The 17,631-nt window shown below is 39.5% G+C and overlaps 1 long non-coding RNA gene across 1 annotated transcript in view; it reads right to left on the reverse strand.

Moving 5' to 3' along the window:
- Window positions 1–4,861, reverse strand: part of LOC116670619 (uncharacterized) — a 23,912-nt gene extending 19,051 nt beyond the window's left edge. The window contains exons 1-2 of the long non-coding RNA XR_004327073.1: window positions 4,851–4,861; window positions 1,885–1,890 (exon numbers count right to left, since the gene is read on the reverse strand). This is a non-coding gene — a long non-coding RNA (uncharacterized LOC116670619). The remainder of the gene's footprint in view (window positions 1–1,884; window positions 1,891–4,850) is intronic.
- Between the last annotated feature and the right edge of the window lie 12,770 nt (window positions 4,862–17,631).

The following is a 17,631-nucleotide window of genomic DNA, read 5'->3' on the forward strand; positions in this document are numbered from 1 at the left end:
CTCAGACCCACAAAAATGTGCAAAGTAGCACTACTTTGTGCAAAAAACAAACGACAATTCCCGAATTTAGGACATTTCAGAATCCCACACATGCAAAGCACAAGCAGCTACAGACAACAAGGGGCAAACAGAGGGTGATGCCACCAGACACTGCTTTTGAGTAATTTTGTTGCAAATATTACATGATGATGCATCATTCCACAAAATGGTTTGTCTTCTGTATTATCAAGTTATATTTTAGGCTATCAATTAGGCTACAGGAACGTCTATATCTCAATGTATTTGTTGTAACACTAATAACAATACTCTCTGCAAAATACCCCCCGCAAATAAAATCCATACTCTTTCTGCATTTCTGGTGGTTGATTAACGCAGATGTGCTGATTAGTTCTTATCACAGGCCGGACGGATAGCGCCATGAGTTCATGAGGCAACTGTCTAATTATTCCACATTTTAATTGTGATATTTTGTGATTAAATTGTGAATGTGCCATGTTGTCTGTCAGGTAAATGTAGTACAATGTCTTCCTCTGATGACGAAGTACACGGTTAGTCAGTAGTAGGCTATACAGTGAAGTTGCATATTTAGTGGTTGGGGTACTTCTGTCAGTAATTTCAGGGTACAATGGTTCTGGAGAAAGCTACACACAGCAATACCACAGGCCAAGCAAACATTTAGAATGGGCACTGTACTAGTTCTCTAAATTCCATGATCTGGTAACCCAAACTATGTTTTCCTGATGTTTCTATTATTATTCCAGCAATAATACAGCGCAAAAATGTGAAATAGATATTGCCGGAATTGGCAGAAGTACTGCTTCTGTTTCTGGCAAAATCACAGCGAATTAGGAGGCAAAGGGGAGAGAGAGAGAGCTTGTCACACTCTTTGCTTGCCTTTCTGTGCGTAATTGGTGGACTTGCATGCCGTTTGCCATTTTCCTCTAAAACCAATGGACACTCAGTCAATCATTAAGTACCTACCTACCACCTTGGAAACACTAGTTGTCATTTCATACAGAGACTCTGGCTAAATGTCAAGCAAGAAGTATACGGTGGAAGAAGCTCTGAAACTGGTTTGGCTAAGCAGAGACAAGGATGCCGATGATCAGTCAGAGGGGTTCAATTCCTAAGAAGAAGAGGAATGTTGTAATAATAATGATCCATTTGAAGATTGGTTAGAGTATTTATTTTAAAAAAAATATGGGTGCGTAAATGTGACCATTTGGCCAAATGCTGCTTCTGTGTGCAATGCGTGAAACTGTATCCATGTAACAATTGACTAACCATTAGTAAAGGTTCCGTTGTGTAAAAGTGAGCTTCACATACAAACCCTATGGATGAATATACAGTACATGTTGGCCACTTTTTTAACATACTGTTCTGTGCAGATGAGACTTTGTATATCATATAATTGTATGTATTAATGTGCACATGCTGTACTGAATGTAAAATGACTGTATTAGAGTTCTTTTTTGGTGTGAATTGGTAAAGTGTACTAGATCGGGAGGGGGAAACAAGAAAAGGAGTGAGGACAATATATGCGTCCCTTTCTTATTTCTTTTACAGAGAGGATTCACAGCTGCCATGGTGAAGCATTTTCCAACCAGCCAACAGCTCCATCTCTGCTCACATGTATGTAAATATTGTGCTTTTTCTTTATTTATCATACATAAAGAATGTTTGGTTTGAAAAAAACTTTTGTATCTTATTTTTATTTGCATACATTCCATGAAATTGATATGCAGTAGACAAATTGCATCCATCTATGGTGAAAAAAGAGTGACAGACTATGAGGGGCCATCTGGGACATTATTCACAATTACGTCACACTCTAGTGAAAGGCTTCCATACACACTAATGAAAAATAATACTTACATACTATACTGAAACCTCACGCACACTCAACTGAATTGCTCATAAACGCTACTGAAACGCTCTCATGCACAACACAAACGCTCTCATATACACAACTGAAACAGGAATTCACTTTTAATAGTGTATATGACAACGTTTCACTACAGCATGTGTGTGTGTTTCAGTAGTGTTTATCATCTCGGGGGTATTTATAAGAGCACTTCAGTTGTGTTTATGAGCCCATTTCAGTGTTGTGTGTGAGAGGATTTCAATTGAACAGTAAGGTGGCTGGGAAAAAAAATCCCCATCAAAGACTGTCTTGGGTGATTGTCCTGGGAAAGGAATAACTATTGAGCTATTCAAATGTTGGTAGTTGCAGATGATTTTGCAGTTTATGTATCTAAATAGACCCTGTCTGCTCTATTTTCTGAAATAAGGTTGAATTCTGCTGATCATAGTCATCCTTGTGTTTTTTTTTATTTTCAATACAATGTATGAGCAAGGGCATGTTTTTGTAAATAAAATGGTGCGTGGCTTCGGTAACTGGGAGTCGTAGCACACCCCACCTCTACAACACACCACACACACACAGTAATGGACCTTGAATGTGTAATAATGTGACATACTTGGAAAATGTTAACAGTTGTGTCAATGTATTCTGAATTTCATAACATTGGCTCGATGGATCAATGTTAGAATAGTGATGTGGCTGACTCTTTGACTCCTTCATGCCTTTTTCGTTTCGGTACATCTTCACAGCATTGCATTGTATAATGTTGCTTTGAGCCTAATCAGACAAATCCTGGCACATTTAATTTAATCATCAATGTAGTTACAACAATCATCAAACTCATTAAAAATGTGTAACCTTTGCCATGTGATCCAGCACCACTGCTGGTTTTCCCTGGAGCTTTATATGCCTATTATATTCAATCAAAGGGTGATTATTTCTTCTGATGTTAATAAATCAACATTTTGAATAGCACACATGTACAAGGTATAATTTTCAGTATCTATGTACCTAGATATCTACCTAGAAAAAGCATTCCTTAGTTAGAGCATGGGTACAGGTTACAATGTCACATGCTGGTAATTAAATACTAATGACACAAGCGGATGTATAAGAATGGCAATCAGCCACTTAAAAATAAAGTGAGAGATATGGAAGCGAACAAAATGAAAATGAACTATGAACATTAACAAATCACACAGGGAGTCCTCTCGTTCCTGGAGATAAATCAGTAACTTTTAAAGCTGACTCCTCCATGATGAGAAGAGCAGCCGGTCTGTATCAAAACCTACTTTGCAATAAATAAGTGAGAAGATTCATACCTACATTTCGCACCTGATCACACCTGCATATACACCACTAATGCTTATTCAAATGGATGTAAAGTTGTTTTACTCTTGCCATTTGTCAGTGTCAGGCTTATCATTGGGTTTCAGAGAGCCTTTTTAGGAATAGTTGGTATGTTGGAAAGATACATATGTGTTATGGAGGAGTGGGGATTGGACCCAAATGCAGAGATGAGGACAGCAGGCAGGCAGGCGGGTAGTAACCAGGAGTTTATTGTCCAAAAAACACAAAGTAAGCCTCAACAAAACGAACCACCCAGAATACAAGGCAAAAAGCAAACATCCAAAAAAAAGGCAAAACGTATAATCACCAGGACCAAGGAAACAGGAACAAAATCAGGGACACTGAGACAAAGCGACGTGCTGACAGGCGAACAAACAGAATGATCCGACAAGAGACAAAGGAAACACTGGGGTTAAATACAAGAGGTAACGAGGTAACGGGGAACAGGTGAGACGTCAGGTGGATCACATTAGGGCGGGGCAAGACAATCAGACAAACAAAGTAAAGCTAGACTAGACAAGACAAGACAAGACAGGAAGCTGACCGCCAAAATAAAGCAGAAGCATAACAAACACACACAGGGAAACATAAGACAGGATCTATGACACCAGACTAGGGAGAAAACCGGGACGAAGACACAGGGAAGGTCAAATGGGAAAATAACCCCAAACAAAAACCCCAACCCACAACACATATGTATAAGGGATATGATACCCATTTAGCCAGTGGTTTGCCTCAGTTTCACAATCTGCTTCAATGTTAACTGAAAATCATTAAAAAAAGAAAATGTTGAATAGTCTAATTCTTTGAAATGTGATTATATTTTTTGCTAGTTTGAGGACTTGGTTTTGAGAATTACTCAGTGTTTGCTGACTCAGCCACGATCGTCTGGCAGGAGGTGAGATACGCTCATTACGTTTTTTACTAATGAATAATAAAAAACACATGATAATTAATATTAGACATATTAGACATAACTAGTTTTATTTTGGATTACACTAAACAAATGGTACTGTTTAGGATTTTATGAAATCATACTGATATAAAATAGAATACAAGAATACAGAGTGCGCCTAGACGGCGTAAATCATCTGTAATTAGAAAACCAGATTTACTGTAATCCACAGCTACATGACGGCGATTTTCATTATTCCATTCAGACATAAAATCATATTTAGTGGTGACTGTTATACATTTGTTTACAAATGGTAATATTGACAAGCTGCAGGGAAGTCATGTCTGATAATCAAAGCTTAAGACATCGCATATCATCTAAATTGATCCTGTTAACAGCTGTCTGTCTACACTTTGGCTGCTGAGCTAACGTTAGCTAATGTTTCACAGGCTTACAAGGCAAGCTGCTCAGCTCTAGGATTCTGATTATCTGCTAGATTCACTATCTGCTAGAGTCAGATGACAGTTAGTACTTGACTGCTATCTAGCAGCAACGTACGGGGCTAGAGAATAATGTTCACAGTACGCTAATTCTAAATCTGTTTTCCTATAATCCCAGTATTCTTGCCTGACTTTCTTTGCATACAACCTCTTTTATACTGTAAAGCTTGGCTATGGTTTAGGCTAACATTTGAGTATTTCGCTTGTTCACTTCAATACCCACCTTTTCAGCTCCCCCTACTTCAACATGGCAAAGAAAATAAATGCATATTATATCAGTTTAACTGCTGCCGTATTAGGAATATGTCAAGAAAAACATCCTACCTACATAAAGACTGGCCACACTAAAGACTAGTCCGTGCCGAGGAGCCGTCAAACCCAATCGCCGCTTGATTTTGCCTCTTTCTTTTTATCCACTGTAGGGCTGTCACTTCAAGTAACAATTCATTCGTATAAACAGACACCTGATCTGATACTCTTCTCTTAAAAAATTAATGCTCAGGAAAAAATACCTTTTCAGAATTTCTCTACATGCAATGCGGGAAAACCAGTTGACCAATTGCTTCAGTGCTAAATTTAATAATTTCAGCATTGGCCATCCCCCACTCACATTAAATACATAAAAAACACAAAAAATAAAATGTAATGCTTATCAAGGTCTTGGATCCACACAGCATCCTGAGCTTTTGTACATTTTGCACCTATAGACACCCTGGTGTAAAGGTGTTAGGTGTAAAGGAGGAATTGCTTGGATTTTAATGGATCAGCAATGGCAGAACTCTCCTGAACCGGAACTGTTACGCTCCATAAATGCTCCATAAAACCTGAGCTGCTGGCTGAGCTCTGCATGGCAACACACAAGGTGATGATTCAAGGGTCCCAAGCTAAGCACAAAACATATTAACAGGACACTTTATATGCTTCATATTCACATGGTCAATTTATCAGGATTCCCAGAAATCTGTCCAGCTTACCAAGATGCTTGTACTTGCTGGTCTAGCTGCAGGTTCTCTGTGGTGTAGTTTGGGAGGGCTTACTGTAATTCACTGAAATTCATAACCCTTACAGGCAGTGTAAAAATTGCTAAAATGGGTGTCTCTGAGCCATAACGTGCATCTGTCAGCTCCTGTATTAGTAACTGGTCGGATTCAATTTCCCGTGTCTTAGTCTTGGTTGGAAGGGCATCAATCACAATCCAATTGACTGTGGTATAATTGGGTAACTAGTTCATATCAGGAAGGAGCAGTGTAAGTATAAAACATTTAATTTCTACAGTGAAATGCATTAATTTGATGCATTAATTACACTATCACAATAGAGAACTGGAATATATTGAATAAATTCAAAGAACATGGGCTGCTGAGCTCCTCTGAAAACTCAAGGTTATGGTTATAATTTATAATTCAGATAAACCAGAACAGTAGGGCAAGAGTTCACTATACAGCATGTCCTTACTCTATTACCTTTGATTGTGGTCTTCAAAGGGACACATTTATCCATTCAATAAACCATCCAACCATCCATATGTCCTCCATCTAGCCCTGCCTGTCATTCATCAAGCCATTAATACATCCATCACTATTATTCATCAATTAGTACATCATCCATCCAACCAGCCATATATCTTCCAGCCAGCCAGCTATTTATCATCCATCCATCCATCCATCCAACCGGATGGCCAGCCATATACCATCCTTCCGGGTATCATTCATGCAGCCATCCACCCATTTATCATCCATCCACAAGGCCAGTCATCAACCTTTTCATCAAGCAAAATATCATTCATCCATTTATCCATCATTCATGCATCCATTATCCATCCCCAAATTTCAACCTGTAATCGGGTATAGCTATCTTTGCATTCCCTAATAGGTTCATTGTATAGGTAATTTCCATGTGACTGAACCTGTACAGTAATGCTAATCTGTTATCCTTGATTTGTATTGCAATACATTTAGAAAGAAGAAAAGAGCCAAGGGAGGAGGAGGAAGAAGGATAGGGTCACACAGACCAGAGGAAGAAGATGAATTTGTATAGATGAAAACAATACCAATGAAGGTATCTATTCTTCAGACTGTGAAGATTAGAGAATCTCTCTGTGTCCAACCCCCCTTCCTCTTTTTATCTCTGTCCTCAACATATCAATTTCATTCTATTCTGTGTACTTTATGACCATGACAGTTGAAAACAAACTCTGTCAAAAGCCTCAAAACAAAACTAATAAACATGTTTGTACTATAAATTGCATCCTCTCCCTGCAGAGACCTCGTAATCATACACACACCCACAGAACACACTTCACACACTCAGGCAATCCATTGCTTACTGAGATAGATTGTTCTGTAGCTGAAAGGTTTTAATGTCAGAGGGGTAGGGCCTACCATGAAATTAAAGGGTCATTTCACTGAAAAACAAAGTCATATTAAGCTATGGCTTTATCTCCACTAGGCAGGTTAAAATGGATTCTATTTGTATTTCATGGTGAAACACAGTCATTCCAGACAGTTTTCCCTGTGTGCTACTAGTGAGTTTTTTCGACCCTGCTTTGTCGTCTGGTTTTGGATCTCTGCCTTAATTTTGGTACTTTCACCTGTTTTCTCATACAGTATATATGAATAAATTGTGAGCTTTCACTTTACACAAGCTATGCTCCATCCACACGTTTTTATCCAAATTAAGTGATATCAAATGAAAAATGCCTTATGAAAAAAGTAAAATTTGATTGAATTTCATGAATATCGTCTCAAAGGAAATACGTTCGGTCTCATCGGATTTTATCCTGATCGAAATACGGCTTATGTGATAAATGCTAATGGAAACGTCATTTGCTGAATGAATAATGAATTGTGATTAAGTTTTAGGTCATTTTATGGTTGCAACCCGCCACAAAACAAAGAAGAATTTTTAGTTCATTTCCGCCCAGTATTTCCACTCTGTTTGCACACAGGGCGGGTGTCAACCAAGACAGATGTAAGTGGATGAACAAGGAGACGAGAGACTTTCTGAATTTAATTTACGAGCAAAATATAACGGCTACTTTAGATAGCAAAGATCTAAGAAATTCCATAATTTATCAGGAACTCACGAAGGAAATGGGCTACAAAGGTTACAACAAGCCGTGGGACGTCGTCCGGAGTAAATGGAAGGCGCTCAAACAGCGGTACATGTCTCAAAAAAGAGAGTTGTCTCGCAGCGACACATAAGTACTATTACAACTCGTGCAATATTGATAATTTGTTGGTAGATTAATTTTGTCTAGCAAAACTTGTTTGCAAGTTTACTTGAATGGAAACACCTTAAAATGTCTCAAATCAATTCAATATACCAATTTGGTTCCAAAACAGCATGTGACGTCATAAACACAGGTCTTTATTCGCTTTAAAGCCGTTGGATGGGAACACACTTTCACCAGCTTCAGTCGCATGAGTTGTTTTTACCAAAATTCTAATAATTTGGTTGACAAGTGGATGGAAACTTAGCTACTGCTATGTGATTGTTAAATATGTTATGACAAAACTACTACCTTTAAAAAGCTGCTATAACAGCCTATGCTCTAATGAGAATGCCCTAAAACAAATAGCCTCGTTTTGTTAGAAAATACTTTGAACGTCAACAAGAAGTGCCATCACTCAACATCGCTTAGAGCACTTTTAAGTCAGTATTGTATCAAGATACACTTGAAGAATGCAAAGCTATCTTTTAAGAGCTCTCTGAGTATGTGGGTGGCCACATACTTTAAGTCCCAGTGTCTCTTTGCCATCTTGTTTGTGAAATCAATTATGTTAAAACGAGCCCCTTCTAAGGCCTAAAATAACATTTTTGGGGAAATGTGAAGTGGGGTACTGTGAGCCAAAATTGAGTCCTTGACCACTGTTTGTACAGCACATTAGCTGCAATCTTGTTAGTCCTGGATGCACACAAAAACAAGCAGTCTCTTTTCAAACTTGTGGCCTCAATTCACTCCGTCGGTCTCCGTTTGGTTGTTACTCAGAGAGAGTGTGTGTGTGTCTGTGTGTCTATCTGTCTGTGTGTGTGTGTGTGTGTGTGTGTGTGTGTGTGTTTGTGTGTTATTACTCAGTTGCAGCGCTCGGCCCAGCATGGAGAGGAGCATCTGAAATGCTACATAAACAACCCTCTCTTCCTTTCTCAGTTGCTATCTCTTCTATTTTCTCTCTCTGTTATGCTCTCTTCTTTTCAATTTTTTTTTTTTATCTGGCCCAATTTTTCATCACATCAGGTCTGCCTTTCCACATCCACTCTTCCACAGAGCCATTCTGCATTTACCAACTGTTAACTTTGATCACTGTGTGTAATGAGTGTGTGTGTGTGTGCGTTTCTGTGCAATGGCTATGCATGCCTTTGTGTTGTTGTACCCCAAACATTTATATTTCTTTACAGGGTCAGTTAAGCTTCAGAACTTGGGTTTAGAGTTTAGATAAAAATGTGCTTTTAATGTTACTGCATTAGGTGAGGTTATGTATGCCAGGTTATATATTGCCGTCATCTTTTCAATAAGAGAAAGTTACTTGCAGACTGAAAGTTTTCATATAGTGAATGTGTCAAGGTGCATGTTTTGTAGCCTTGCGGTTAAAATACCCTTGGCATAGAGTGGTAGGCCGCATTATTGGCTACGCACACCTAAATCTCTGGTTGCTGTTAGCTTGGTGTAAGGAATTAGTGGATTTGTCAGGTTTAAGGAGGTTAAGACCCAAGCGCAGGAAGAGGAGAATGCAGCAGTTAGAAAAAAATACTAATTAAATCCAAACATAAAGAGTCTTACAAACAGGTAAGCAGCAGGTAAGTAAATCCAGAGACCAGGAAACACGGCAGCAAGGAACAAGAGGGAGACCTGACAGGAAAGAACAACAAGAGAGAGACCGAGGACTGAAACAAAACATGAACAGGATGGAACAGAACTTATACAAAACAAGACCAAAAATAACACATTACAAGACTAGACAGAAAACCAGGCTAAGAAATGAAGACTAAAACAGACTACCACAATAAGACAAGACAAAACACCCAAACCATAACAGGTCATACTTTGTGGTTCAATGGCATTGTGGGTAATTTAGGCGCCAAGTTTCGACAAAGAAGATGAATGTGTGGAATAAGAAAGACAATATCTCTCTCGCATATGCTGCATCTATTTCTATACTTACAAATAGCCAGCAGACAATGTTACAGGAGTGCAATGCTAAACTGGTAGAGAACACTTTTGAATACAGGAATGGACAAAGGTTTAGCTCACACTTATTTTGCTTTGCCAATTCCCCATTATGCCCCTTTTCTGGTGATACGCTCATCTACAGTATAGGTTGATTTCCCTGTGGGTGCTCACAATTGCCCGTAGTTAGGCTTTAGCTCCTGGGCACCCACGCAATTGGCGCTTCATCAGTTGCCTAAAATATGTGCACAGAATATATTGTGTCTTTCAATATATGTTCAAATAAACATCATACACACTTTGTTGATCTTCAACATGTCTGCCCTTGCATTCTGCTCTTCCAACATCAATTATTATTTGCAGGGTCAGGGGAAGCTGGAGCACATCCCAGCATGCACTGTGCAAGAGGCAGGGTTCTGGGACTGTAGACTGTAAAAATAATGGACAGAGCTTCTGGGGGTGACTCCGCTGGTTGCAAGAAGCTTCTTTTGCATAGAAGTCTAAAAGAAAATGACTTGTTCTGGTTGTTTTTTGTTATTTTGTTTAATACTTATTTACTATTTATTGACTTACTGTTTTGTTTATTTTATTTACCTGTATGAGTCATGAAATGTTTTAATATCGTCTGCTTCAATGTTGTTTTGGACCCCAGGAAGACCAGCTGGCAGATCCAGCGGCTGAGACTCAAGATGTAGAAATCCCTATCTGCTCATGTCACTATGATACAACCTGCCAATGATTTGAAATACTGGGACAAAGTCAGTGAGATCATTTTGATCGTTGAGTGAGAACAGGGAGAATTCATTATCTGGATCATTCAGTTTTGATCTTAAATCTCTCCTCAGTCTGTTCGATGGCGTAGCTAGTGTTTCCTCCGTCTAACCAGATTATCTGTCCACAGCCGTGATTGTGTGTTGCTGTGTTCTGTTGTAGCAAATGTATTTGAACTGTTTCACACTATCGTATTACTATAAAATACAAATTAGCTCCAGAGTGCAACACACACACACACAAAAATATACCCAAACTTTACAAACACATACGTTAGGATGAAGCAAATACACAGGCAGCCACAGTGATTGTTATCAGAAGACACAAGAAAGAGGAAAGCAGAATTCCAATCTACATCTTCTCCGTCCACCTCCTCTCGCTGTCTGCTATTCTCTGTCACATACATCAAGAAAGATGAAAGTCTGTCCCGTATATTTAATTGTGTGATCTGCGCTTTTTCAGTTATCCCCAAAGAATCAACTAACCTAAAAAAAAAAGACTCCCACTGGTCTGTAACTTGACCTCCAGGCATCTACAAGTCCGTCCCCTGGGGTGTTTTAGGTTTCTTTTAACCCATAAAGGGACCACGCAGCCCCTCGTTACACTAAAAAAATGACAGCTTAACAGCACTACATTTGTCTCGGTATGTAGAGTGCGACCTTACACACAGCGGACTGGCTCAATTAAACAGAGATGGTTTAGCTGGCGGGTTATCAAGAAGAGAAAGTGCTTGTAGCCCCTGATAAAGTCTTGGGAGGTCTCAAGCCAAAGATACGGCAGCCTTAATCCAAAGCAGGAAAGATTAGACTTTCACAGATATGTCCCTAGAGTTTTTTGGACCCAGGAATGGATGAATAGGATGGAAAGGCAGACCAGAGTGAGAGAGAGCTTTTAAAGGGGCACTCCACATATTTAACACAAAAAGATCAGTGTACCTGTAATGAAGACAGGTCTGTTTCAAGGCATAGCGAGCAAGTGGATCATCTATAAGCAAATGTTAGTATGTTAACACACTAATTGAAGATGTTGAACATGTACATACTGTACTTTACCTGCTTAACATCAGCATAGGAGCACTGTTGTTGTGAGGATATTAGCATTTAGCTCAAAGCACCACTGTGCCACCAACATGGCTGAAGACTAATCTTGTATAATTTGTCTTTTGTGAGTTCCCCAACTTTATGGAAGTAAGCAATGTGCATTTTTCACCTTAGATTAAAAATTACATTGACAAAGACAAGTGGAGACATGCACCAGTTCACACATCATTTTCCATTTCTTCTCTCTGGCAGCTTTGTGCCTGGAGCAATGAAGCAAAACAAAAAGGGACGCACAAGACAAGGCGATCCCCTTCATCTAACGTAGCATAGCTATTAATGGAACATTCTTTGCTTCTTATGGCGTTTAAATTGCTTTCTCGACTCCTTCCCTCGCCTCTCTTCCTCGCGTCTTACTCCCTCCCACGGAGGAGGCCAGGGAGAAGAAATCACTGGAGGAGAGAGGAAACAAGCAAATGTGTTTAAGAGGTATGAGGCATCCTTTCCTCTGAAGCGTCACATGAATACGTCAGCTGTTTTGGCAGAGTTAGCAACTCCTTTAGCTGCACGGCTTCCGGGAAGGCTGCTCTTGTGTATCCTCGCGTATAGCTCCTCGGCCCTCCCATGTGTGTGTATATATATATATCTATATATATATATATATAGATATATATAGATAGATAGATATATATGAGACTCTTAGCCATGTCTAAGTGGGTGGAGGAGGTGACCGCAATTGGGGAGGACGGGAGTAGATGAAAGGACTGGTGATGTAAAAGATAGGTGAAGAGGTAGAGAAAAGATTAGCGCTCCTCCTAACGTCTTCAAGACACCCGCTAAGTCCCTCGGCGTTGACATCAGCCTCGTTAAAATGTACCTTTTTACCATATTAAACACACACTCACACTAACTCACACACCGTATCGAGTCTCTCAAGGCATGTCTTATGCAACCCCAGAGTGTTGTCTGCCAATTGAATTATGCAGAGTGGAGTGGGATCGTCTCCAGTGCTCCTCTCAAAGTTATACACACTGGAGGACACACGCAGGCTCTCTCTCATTCCCTCACCAAGTAAATCACATGTGGTTATGCATTTCTAAAGCTCCCCTTAATGTCTCCTCTGTTGTTTTTAGTCCCCGGTGCGTCAGTGTTTGAAGTAGAGTCGCTCGAAACCATTTTAAATCTGCTCTCGCTGTACCCACTATCAAAGACACAATCCTGAATTTATTTGACCATGAAAAGTCTGCATGTATTCAGGATGATTCTCCGACGGTGTTCCCCCTCCGCTCTACTCCCACAAACCTTCATTATTCAGTATAAAGATGCGGGACTGTAAATATAACAGGAAATGATTAGTGTGGAATGTGTTCCATGAATGTTTTGAAGCACTTACAGCTGTGAAATGCACATGTACCTGTGAAATGCTAGTTCTTGTTTAAGGATGAGAGGGAATACAACTAATCAGCAGTTTCTGAACATTTACTGCGCTTATCTTTTAGAACTACACAGTTCCTGTACGCTTATTTGATCGTCCTTGATTTACTGAGATATCGCATGCATCGTTGGCAGTCAGAATTTGTCATTTGTCACAAACTGTAAATAAATAAATAAATAAATAAATAAAGTCAAGGTAAGTCTGTTGATTAATATTATGGCACACAAAAGAAAAAAGTAACTGCATGAAAAAAGGGAGTTACAAAAACCAGCGGCTTCTCAGTAATGTGCTTCATTGTAGAAACCTCTCCCTTCACCACTTTCCTCCTCTTTTCTGCAGCTGAGGATTTATTATTATTATTATTTATTAACCTTTATTTTACTAGGAATGATCCCACTGAGATCCAGAATCTCTTTTTCAAGGGAGTCCTGGCCAAGACAGCAGTACGATAGACCCACATTTAAAATATACAGTAAAAAAAACAGACAACATAAACTAGAAGAAGACATCTGGTAATTTATCATTTTAACATCATCTCAACATAATCACCAGCAGTGCTCAATAACAGCACATGTGCATTTAGAACTCAAATAGTCCTTTTTCCTAACTTTAAACTTTGTCATTGTTGGTGGGTGGCAGTGAAACTCCCCTGGCTGCATCTCATGGTGTTTTGTCATATAACAATGCATCCAACAGATTTACTAGTCAAAGCACATTTGCTAATTGAGGGAGCGAACGTAATACAATTGCTGCTTTTCTGAAGATGTAATGTGACAAGATGCCCCAGGTGTGTGGAAACAAAAGGCACTGGTGTTTTGACACCCATCAAACGCTACCAGCTACAATACCCTAAGAAGCTAATCCCTCGCATCCCAGAGAAAGTGCACGGGGGTTAAGTTGCTGTCACTGGCTCAAAGAAAAAGCTGCATTTAGCTCACATGTTAAGCTTAGTTAAACAGCAATATTTCAAGCAACAACAACTGAAATCAAAAGGGCTTGCCTAAGTCTGCATCAAAAACACAGTATACAGGGCCAGGCGGCATGAAGGCGACAACCGCAGGACAGAGAACACTACAGGAGGGCTTTCACTGAAGACCCGATAGCTGGTTAGTAAACACGCAGGAAAACCAAAAGCGGGAGGAAGCGTGGGTTACTATGTGGAATGATGCTGGGATGTCTACACAACTGTGAGTAGATTGACTTCAAAAGATTCACCGCTTTACTCTTACATCACTTTTTATCTTACGTCTTGTGTAGACGGTTTACAAATTTATGACCATATATGTAGGCTACATTTTATGTACTGGTGCTATAAAACATTGTTAATACGATGTTTTTGTTAAGTTATTATTACACAATACTTTTTCTGACCTTTGTGAATCCCCAGACAAATAACACATATTACAAAGAAAGACTAAAACTAACATTAAAACTAATAAAAACTAAACTAAGTCACATACATAAGCATTTTCAAAAATTAAATTAAAGAATTAAAACTAAACTGAATTTGAAAACAATAAGTCAAAACGAAAAAGAAATAAAATGACTATGCAAAACTATAATGAACTTGGTCCCAAGTAAATATCGGCCTAAGAAATCGTCTTCTGCAAGAAATCTTAATCTGCATTGCTATTTGTAATCATTGTGAATACGCTACAAGAAAGTTTTTTTTTTTTTTTGTTGGCTCACTAAAACAATGCATGCACTGAAACAACACATGCGTTGGCCGACCTATCTACAGCTAGGGTAATAAGCCCAATTTCAACAAAAGGTGGCATGTTCCTTTAAGAAAAAGATCATGGGTTGAATTAAAACCCAAGGAAAGAACAAGCGTTTCCTGGGTTAACGTATTTTGTTTTTGTCTCAAAGTGAACTCTCTCTGGCTTGAAAGCGCTGTGTTTTAAGTTGACACCACGTTGTGCTATTTCCTTTTTGAGATTATTTTCCATTGAATATGGAAGTTAATAAATATGTGTTTTTGCATGGCTGGTCGAGTGGCAGTTTATCCATGGTGTTGAAAGGGGGATTTGAATCTTGCACGGTTTGTTTTGTTGTGCATGATTAAAAAAACATCCCCTCTGCTTTTTTTCTAAAAATCAAACCCTGCCTAAGGCTTTGAGATGTATAAGACCTCTGTAGTTTTACTTTAGCAGGAATTTGAATGCATACTCATAATTGAGTATGACATATACACTCACCGGCCACTTTATTAGGTACACCTGTCCAACTGCTCGTTAAACACTATTTCTAAGCAGCCAATCACATGGCGGCAACTCAGTGCATTTAGGCATGTAGACATGGTCAAGAGAATCTCCTGCAGTTCAAACCGAGCATCAGTATGGGGAAGAAAGGTGATTTGAGTGACTTTGAACGTGGCAAGATTGTTGGTGCCAGAGGGCTGGTTGAGTATTTCAGAAAATGCAATCTACTGGGATTTTCACGCACAACCATCTCTAGGGTTTACAGAGAATGGTCCGAAAAAGAAAAAACATCCATGAGCGGCAGTTCTGTGGGCGGAAATGCCTTGTGATGCCAGAGGTCAGAGGAGAATGGCCAGACTGGTTCGAGCTGATAGAAGGGCAACAGTGACTCAAATAACCACCGTTACAACCAAGGTGGGCAGAAGAGCCTCTCGAAAGCACACGTACGTCGAACTTTGAGGCAGATGGGCTACAGCAGCAGAAGACACACATCGGGTGCCACTCCTTCAGCTAAGAACAGGAAACTGAGACTACAATTTGCACAAGCTCATCAAAAGTGACCAGAAGATTGAGAAAAACGTTGCCTGGTCTGATGAGTCTCGATTTCTGCTGCGACAGTCGGTGGTAGGGTCAGAATTTGGCGTACAACATGAAAGCATGGATCCATCCTGCCTTGTATCAACGGTTCAGGGTGGTGGTGGTGGTGTCATGGTGTGGGGAATATTTCTTGGCACTCTTTGGGCCCCTTGGTACAATTGAGCACTCGTTGCAACGCCACAGCCTACCTGAGTATTGTTGCTGACCATGTCCATCCCTTTATGACCTAATGTACCCAACTTTGATGGCTACTTTCAGCAGGATAATGCGCCATGTCATAAAGCTGGAATCATCACAGACTGGTTTCTTGAACATGACAATGAGTTCGCTGTACTCAAAGGCCTCCACAGTCACCAGATCTCAATCCAATGAGACTCTTTGGATGTGGTGGAACGGGAGTTCGCATCATGGATGTGCAGCCGACAAATCTGCGGAAACTGTGTGATGCCATCTGTCAATATGGACCAAACTCCCGAGGAATGCTTCCAGCACCTGTTGAATCTATGCCACGAAGAATTGAGGCAGTTCTGAAGGCAAAAGGGGGTCCAACCCGTTACTAGCATGGGGTACCTAATAAAGTGGCCGGTGAGTGTATATCATGAAGTTGTAATGCTACTTAGCAAGTAAACACTTCCACCACTGGTGACTGCTGAATGTCAGCCATTTTAATACAAAAAATAATGTAATGCTCTTTTAAGGAACCATTTCACCTTAATCTACATTATAACAACACAAATGAGTGAATTTTATATTTACAGAAAGCACAATTGAACTCAGCTCCCCCTAATGACGTGTGGGACCCTATGTACCCCGGGCCAATTTAAATGTTGATGATGATAATATTAATATTATTGGAGACGATGGAAAGGTCTTCAGTGTTGAAGCTTCCCCTCTTGTAATTTAAGACAATTACAGGATCATTATTACAAGAATGACTTTCTAGTGCTTTAATTAAACTGTAATAACTCAAGTATGCACTGTGTTTGATTCAGGGTCATCACTTATCCATGTGTTTTTCTGTAGTTTCTTTTTAAATTATGGACTCACCCTCTTGGGGTTTTAATCTTTTCCTGAATTGTCCTGTTCATATTGTAAAACCCTCATGCATTCTGTTTAGATGAGTGCAATGTAGATATGATAATACTAATAATGCTGAAGTATTAGCTCTGCTTTCTTCTTTATTACTTCTCTCGTTTTCTTTCTGTGGGCCTTTTGCTGTGGTGTTTGAAGTTGCTGATTTAAATGCAGGAATGGCATTAGGAAAAAAAAAAAAAAACACTTTCTCTTGCTGTGTTGGAGTGGGTTTTGTTCTAACCATGCTGATTTAATCAGGTCTGAAAGAAGGATTTCCGCTGACTTTATTTCTGTTTTTCTTTGCTTGCACTCACCTCTCATCATGGGGGAGTCTTGCTATTAAGGAGCTTATTTAAATTTGTAAAACAGCAGGCAGGGGCGTTGCTAGACGTAAAGCCCTACTGGGGCACAGGCCCCCCCAAAAAAAATTCGGAATGCCTGCTTTGTGTATGAAATGTGCTACTATGCCACTATTACTGCCATTTCTATGCTGCTGTTGTAATTGAAAGAACTGGGCTTATTGTGCAATAATAACAATGAACCCAAAATGCAATAACAAACATACAAAATGGACTTTATGATGAAAGGAAAATATCTCCAAGAGGGAAAGCCATTTCGGACAACATATTTACAGACACCGACTGACAGAGGACCTAGGTATGTCACACAACTTTTGTCTTAAGAACAAGATTAAAGAACTACGTATCAAAATCAACTATATATATATATATATATATATA

Source organism: Etheostoma spectabile, chromosome 20 (assembly GCF_008692095.1).
Source record: "Etheostoma spectabile isolate EspeVRDwgs_2016 chromosome 20, UIUC_Espe_1.0, whole genome shotgun sequence".
In the NCBI taxonomy this organism is placed as follows: Eukaryota; Metazoa; Chordata; class Actinopteri; order Perciformes; family Percidae; genus Etheostoma; species Etheostoma spectabile.